Consider the following 8,156-nt stretch of genomic DNA (forward strand, 5'->3'; position numbering starts at 1 on the left):
CACACACACACACACACAGTGCTCACCTCCACACTCTAAGGCCATTGACTAATGGATACTTCATTGGAACATCAAGAGTTCCTCATTAGTGAGTTACATGTAGTGATATGCAAACTGTCAATGCATCAAGCCAGGGTTGGCCCCTTGGATCAGAATAACTTGAAAATAAAAGAAAGAATGCAGGCTCTTGAGCCCCAGCAGGTTGTGGGCATCTTATCTTTTAACCATTTGCCTCCTATTTCTCCTGAGAAATCACTGCTCCCCAGCGCTTTCTAGATTCAGTACAGAAATGAAACATGAGACATGATGGGTCTTACATTGGTCAACTGTGGTTGTCCCAGTTGACCTTAGAGTCCAGGGTGAGTCATGACAGTCACAGGAGAAATGAGAAGCTCTTCAATCAAGACAAGGCTCAGGCCAAGGGGATGGGGTGGATTTAAGCAACAGTACACTGTTCTGTCAAGAACTTCTTACAGTAGTAAGGCACGCCTACAGCCGAACTGGGGACAAAAAGACGTGGAAGGCTGGAGTGTACATCCTGTCCTGACCATCTGTCCCTCTCGCTCATCCCTCCCAGCTCCCCCAGTGTCCTCAGCTGCATCCAAACTGCTTAGCTGGACACTTCTGGCTCTTCCTCCTTCCCCTCTCCAGCCAGGCCCCTGCTACATACACTCATCCAGTTGCACACAAGCCCCTTCCCACCTCCCACAGGCTCCCTCTACCAGAAGGGGGTGCACTTTTTCTAACCTGGCCAGCTTGGTTCCTCTTTTTTCCAAGAATCACTCATTGTCTCTGCTTATTCCAAGCCTGCATCTACCCCCATCTCACTCCAAGCTCCATGGCACCTGCCTGAGCCTGGACCATTTCTGACACCTATGAAGGCCCACTGTGCAATGCTTCCTACATGACCAAGTCTAAAGATCAGGAGTGTGTCCCTTGATTTAATCCCTCCATTACCTAAAATTGTCCTTGACACCCAAAATAAGCCTGACAAACATTTAAAAGAGAATTTAAGATATTTTCCTTTTCGAGGCAGGGTCTCACATGTAACTCAGGGTGGTTTCAAACTCAATACATAGTTGAGCATGTCCTTAAACGTCTGACGCTCCTGTCTCTATCTTCTGAGTTGTAGGATTGTCAGTATGTGTCACCATGCCTCGTTACATAGTGCTAGGAATGGGACCCAGGGCTACTGCCTGCGCATGAAGGCAAGGACTCTATCCACTGAGCTACAGGGCCAACTTTGATGTTGATGCCCATCCCAAATCAAGGCAGAGGTACCAAGAGGCTCCATTGCTTCTCACACCCTCTATAGCCATTGCATCCTTCTGTGTGTGCAGGGGGAGGGGGAGCTGATTTCAGTACAGATTTTTTTTCTGGTAGAGGCAGAAAAGCGTATCCATTTTATCAGTCTGAAGAGCTTTGGGCATCCACATCTTGGGACCATGATGTATGGTGAAACGGGAGGCATGTGTACACACAAAGCTTTTCAGTTGCACGAGGAAGTGGCACAGTCACCCTCAGGATAGGCACTGAGGCCAAGGGCTTGGAAGCCCAGTTAGCCACTTCTCATTAGAGTGTCACCTCTGCTCAGGAGAACTTTTGAAAGATACGTGAATTATAGTTACTTGGATTTATATATTTGGCAGATATTTTCTTTTAAAACAACAACAAAAAATAAGTGTTGCTTTTCCTCAAATACAGCCATTCTGGAGTGTTTTTGTTTTTGTTTGGTTTGAGGGTGTTTTGTTTTGTTTTGTTTAATTTTATCAACTCTAACTGGATATATCAAAGTAGTTGGTTACTTAGTACTGGAAGTTGGTATGAAGATTCATCCAAAAGTTAGAGATAGATCTACCACATGATCCAGCTCTATCACTCTTGGGCATTCACCCAAAGGACTCCACATCATTCTTTAGAAATACCTGCTCATCTAGGCTCACTACCTTCCTAGTCACAAGAGCCAGGAAATGAAAAACTGTAGATGTCCATCAACTGATGAATATCTAATGAAATGAACACCATTTATATAATGAAATGTTATCCCACTACTAAGAAAAATAAAATTATAAAGTTCCCAAGTAAATGGATGAAACAGGAAATGGTCCGAGTGAGGTAAGCCAGGCTAGAAAGGCAAATGCTGGCTGGGTCAATTGTGGGTGTTAATTGTGAATTTTTAGGTATGTGTGTTTCATTTAGAACAGAAAATTAGTAAGGGAACTTGGGGGTGGGTGGGAGCTTGCAGGAGATGGGAGATCGAATGAAGTGATATAAAGGGTTAAAGAAGATTTCCATTGAACAGGAAGGTTTAAACAGGGGCGTGCCATGGGAGATAGGGATCAAGGAAATACAGGAAGAGATAATACCAAAGGAATTGTGAAAAAGTCGTATGGAAACCTACGACTATGGGAGCTTCCTAAAATCCGTACATACACAAGTTGTAGAAATAGAGCTTGAATGGAGCTACCCAACTAGATCATACAGGCCCCCCAAAAAAGTTCAATGCCAAGAATGGGTCACCTCTTTTGTAATTCCTGGATATAAGGCTCCTGACCCACAAACATCATAGGCTACTGCCAATTCCCCAGAACTTGATGGCAAACCCTATTGCTGGAGACACTGCATGCTTGAGTCAGAACATGGCCAAGTCAATCTGGTACTAACCTGGAAGCTTCATCCCTACTGGCCAGCTCTCATAGTGCTGTAAGGTACCAGGAACACTAGTAGAGAAGAAAACGAACTACCATTTTTACCCAGCTGTGAATCTTGTGAGCTTATAATAATGACTGACCTAGCAAGACACACACACACACACACACACACACACACACACACACACACACACACTAGTGTAGTAATGGCAAGACCATCACAGAAGTAACCAACCATTTTCAGCTTGGACTTAAGGACTACTCCAAAGAAGAAACCCATGTCTGGTACTATTATTAAAATGAGAGTCCATAGCTAAACAAATCATAGGCCCTACAGAGGATCCTACTACCATTATTCTACTGAATGGACACAGTAGTAAACCAACTTCTAATGACTTATTATTTATGCCCACAGATGAATGCATCTCTCATCCCTTTTTGTTTTCAAATTTTTATTAGGTATTTTCTTCATTTACATTTCAAATGCTATCCCAAAAGTCCCCTATACCCTCCCCCTGCCCTGCTCCCCTACCCACCCACTCCCACTTCTTGACCCTGGCATTCCCCTGTACTGGGGCATATAAAGTTTGCATGACCAAGGACCTCTTCTCCCAATGATGACCGACTAGGCCATCTTCTGCTACACATGCAGCTAGAGACACGAGCACTGGGGGTACTGGTTAGTTCATATTGTTGTTCCACCTATAGGGTTGCAGACACCATTCAGCTCCTTGGGTACTTTATCTAGCTCTAATCCTTTACAGAGAACCTTTTATTTGCAGTTGATGACTAATATAAGAGACCTCCGACTGGCCAAGCTATAGAGAATAAAAGCTAGCTATATTCTCTGCCTTAAATGGGACATTTATATCATACTCCTTCTTTCAAGGCTCAAGGATTATTGTGTAAGAAGAAACAGAAAGATCATATGAGCTAGCAGTAGTGTATGACTATAATTAAATGGTTTTCTGGGTATCCAGGGAAGTTCTACGAGGAACTTAACATCAATTGTGATAGCATGTATAAGCTCAAGCCAGACAAAACCCCAGCATGGAGAGGGAAGGTGGCTCAGCCAACCCCTAGTTCCAGAGTTTGTTTGATTAATAGCTGCCAAGAGTGAAAGAGTGAGTTGACTTTAAGAGTGTGACCCCTGGTAGGTCTACACTGCTTTAGTGGAGGAACACACATCCAAGAGTGTATAGGCAGTGCAAACTGGACTTGATAGATTATTAAAAGAGAGGACACACAGTCAAATGGACAAGGAAGAGGAAGCAGATCTGAGAAGAGATGAGGGATGGGGAGAACACAATGAAATCACACTGCACAAAACTCTCATGTAACTAAAGAAAGATGAGAATGGAGGAAGGAGGGAGCAAGAGCAGAGTTAGCATGTAACTGCAAGGATAACAATGACCAGACTCTGCTGCCCAGGATGAAACTGAACTACTCCAGTCACCGGGGGCACTGGGAAAGCTTTTCCTACTGCTGCGTTCCTTGAGCTGCTGGGATGGAGAGATGAAAGATACGAACATGACCTCTGCACCTTCAGTAAGCTAACTCTGCCCCAGTGACCAATGGAAAACATATGAGGGCAATGATTGACCTCCAAGTAAACTGTGGACCTAGGTACTCTAGTAACACACTTTAAAGAAAGCCATTGTATGGTTTGAGTGGCTGACCACTTGTCAAGGATCTGGGAGCCCTAAGGAAAGTGCCGATAGCACTGAGGGTGACTCTAGTTCCTCAGAAACCTCCTTCAGGACAGGAAGTCTGGGGGTCACCCTCTAAGCCCCCAGAATGACCCTAAGTGGGGTTCTTTTTACCCAGCTAAGCACCACCCACAACATGTTGAGTCAGCAAGCACCTGGACCCTAATATGACCTCAACAAATGGTTTCTATATGAGAGAGGAGAAGACAGGCAAAAGTAGAAGTTTCCCCTGGAACTCCAGCAGGGAAGAAGCATGTCTCTTCAAGGAAGTGCTGAAAATACTTCAGATGTGCACAAAAATTCGTCTAAGTTATTAGTAAAAGCAAGATGCAATAAAAACATGGTGGAACTTCTTTCTTCCTGTTGGACAAAGCCTTCACCATCAAGAACGAAGTCATGGTTAAGAAATTGGTAGATCACTGCTGCTGAGGTTCCTGGTGGCAATAGTGAGGATCTCAACACTCCCTTTATTGCTGTCTGAGGTCACAGTCACCACCCTGTCTTGCTGTAGCTACCCATGTGAAGGGAGTCAAAGACTGGCTAGCCAGCCACTGGGTTGAACTAAGAATAAAGAACTCTGGTCCAGGCATTTTTGGTAACTGTTAACCTTAAATTATTATTCACTCTACTAAATAAGTCTGTCCATTAATTACATTTCTATTTATAGTTTCATGTTCTGCTTTTTCTTTCTGTACTGGACTTACTTAAATGCTAACACATTGCATATTAGGCTTATATTCACCGTGTATTCACTTTGTTTCCACTTACACACTCTTAAGACTTTGGCCATACGCAATCATTTGCATTTCTGCATAAAACAAGAACAGAGAAAGGAACAAAAGCTTGCTATAAAAACATAATAAAAATAATTACAGAGAAGAAACACAAGCTATCCCCTCTTTCCTGTTGCTGAGGAATGAATCTAGAGTCACCCACATTTTGGTTAGTGCTCCACCACTGCCTTCATAGCCTACCCCCTTTTCTTGTTTTTGTTTTGAGGCAGCTTTCTCGTGCTGACCTTGAACTCTGCATATAGTTCCTACAGACCTTGAACTTGCTGTCATTCTGTGCCACCGCCCCCCCCACACACACATATCAAAGGAAGGGCTCTGTCAAATAAGCTTCAGACTTCAAATGCCTGTTTCTCTTACTGCTTAATTCGCCCCAAATATTGTTTTACCAGGCAAAACTATCACACGTCTTACCTTTGATAGTTCTTCTTCTCCTCATATATATATATATATATATATACATATATATATATATATATATATATATATACATTCTACTTTACATACAGTATTATAAAATGAGCTATGTTCTTAAATTTCCCTACACATTCAGATGTTTTGGAAGCTCAGTTCCTCACCCACAATGCTCTGGCCACATTGATATCAAAGTCCTTCTATTAGCCTATAGTTTGAGGCTGGGTGAAGCACAAATACATTACTAGCCAGGAGGAAGGAAGGAAACTGTCTCCCACCCCCCAATCCCCAGAACAATGGAAGAGAGAACAGCAGCTTTGTGCAGCTACTCTCTCACTAGACTTGATTTGTAGAAAACTAGGACATGGAGAAGAGACTTTCAGTCAAAAAGGAAAAGGTGAGTCTATAGAGTGAGGACTCCCTAGAAAGGGGAAGAATGGGAGTCATTTTGCTGTTGATGGCTCAAATCATTGTGTGTGTGTGTGTGTGTGTGTATTGGTTTCATTCTGATCCTGTAACAAATACCATGACCAAAAGCAACTTAGGGAAAGAAAGGGCTCAGTTTACAGGTCACAGTTCATCACTGAGTCAAGGCAGGAGTTCAAGCAGGAAGATGGAGGTAGGAACCATGAAAGAATGCTGTACACTGGCTCAGTCACAGGCTCAGGCTAAGCTAATTTTTTCATATAGCCTGTGTAGGGAGTGATGCTGCCTGCAGTGGGCTGGGCCTCTTAAGTCAGTTAACAATCAAGAGAGTCCCCAATGACAGACCCGCACACCAGCCTGACCTGGGCAGTCCCTTAGTTATGGCTCTTTTCTCAGATGACTTGAGGCTTTGTCAGGTTAATTATTAAAGCCCAAATAAGACGAGATATTTCTTGACTTTGAAAGGGATCAAAATCTCAATAAACCTACTGTAAATGGAAAGATATCATGAAATCCCAAATACATTTGATATACCCAAGTAACTGACCATCACAGATTAGCTAAGCCTAGCTTAAATGTACTGAGAACACTTGCTTAGCCTAAAGTTGGGCAATGCTATCTAACATAAGGCCCATTTCACAGTAAGGTGAAACTGTTGCATGCATTTTCCTGAAGAACACAGCATCTTTGTAAGAAAAAAAAAGTCTCTACTTTGCTGTAGCCTGCCTACCTGACGTTTCTACCAATGTATTTGAAAAGTTTCTGGAATTATGACTTTCTTTTGTTTTGTAACTATAAAAACCTGGCAAAACTGTAACTACGCTAGGTTATGCTCTTCAGGGTAACCTGAACAATGGTCACTCATATTTGACTTTGGAATAAGCTAGTTCTTAATTGCTTTCAGGTAAGAGCTATATTTTTGTGTCAACATCAGGTTAGGGACCTTCTGTGTTTGAGAGGATCTTGTGCCAGATGTTGGGTGCTTAAATGCTTCGTGTTTAGCTGGGCACCTCCCAGGATACACAGGCAGGGGCACTTAAGTCTCAGAGCTCTTGAGGATTCTGATGTGTACTAAGCACCTTTCCCTCAGAAACAGCCATATACATAGATGCCATGCTACTTTGACAGAGAGCTACTTCAGAGAGCTCTGAGGCCCTCCCTGGTATATCCATGAGCCCCTCCTTAAGTGCCTCAGATATAGAGAGAAGTCCTGTAGTCTGATTCACCACTTTCCCAAGTTGATGAACTTGGGCTCCAAAGCCATTTAGTCACCTACTGTTCATTTGACCATCTTCCACTCTAGTAGACCTGAATCCCCAGCCACTCACCATTCTCTGTGCACTTGCCTCTACTGTAGGGACCATCTGCCAATTGTGAGGCTGAGCCTATCACTTCTTCTTAGGGCCCTACCCTGCCAAGTCTGTCTAGTGGACCTGCCTGACTCTTAACCAAGGCTGACCCATCAAGGCTCTGTCTCAGCCACCAGGAACATGGGTACGGGAAGACTGAGCCAGTCTGATGATGGTGACTGAGTCTAAAGCATTGGTTCGTAATCTTTGGGTCTTGATCCCTTGTTGAATGAACAACCCTTTCACAGAGGTCACCTAAGACCATCAGAAAACACAGATATTAACATTGTGATTCATAACAGTAGGAGACATGTTACAAAGTAGCAACGAACATAATTTTATGGTTAGGGGTCACTACCACATGAAGCACTATATTAGAGGGCCACAGCTTTAGGAAGATTAGAGAGCTACTGGTTTAAAGAGAATGTAGGAAAGTTTTGGGAGGGGGGAAGAGACATGTAGAGAGATGTGTGAGCATGTGTGCATGGGGGTATAGAAACTCCACTGTCTTCTACTTCTTAGTTTCTGGGGTCCCCTGGGCACATGAACTGACACCTTTAAACTCTACCTCACAGAGTAGATAGCTGGTCCTTACTGAGGTTGGTTTGGTGCTGCTGTGTATTCAAATGCTAAATTCTGTAGCCCTAGATCTGGTTGCCCCAAGAGTGAATTCTCACATACATCAGCTTTTTTTGTGCAAACCTTGTTCCCCATGTTCATTGGTCAATAAAAGGCTAATGCCTGTGATTGAACAGGAGAGAGAGAGAGAGAGAGAGAGAGAGAGAGAGAGAGAGAGAGAGAGAGAGAGAGAGAGAG

At 43.4% G+C, this 8,156-nt stretch overlaps 1 protein-coding gene across 1 annotated transcript in view; it reads right to left on the bottom strand.

The window, feature by feature from the left end:
* The window catches only part of LOC110309748 (guanylate cyclase soluble subunit beta-2), a 66,320-nt gene that overhangs the window by 43,619 nt on the left and 14,545 nt on the right, over positions 1-8,156 (bottom strand). The window lies entirely within an intron of this gene.

This window comes from Mus caroli, chromosome 14 (assembly GCF_900094665.2).
Source record: "Mus caroli chromosome 14, CAROLI_EIJ_v1.1, whole genome shotgun sequence".
Taxonomy (NCBI): Eukaryota; Metazoa; Chordata; class Mammalia; order Rodentia; family Muridae; genus Mus; species Mus caroli.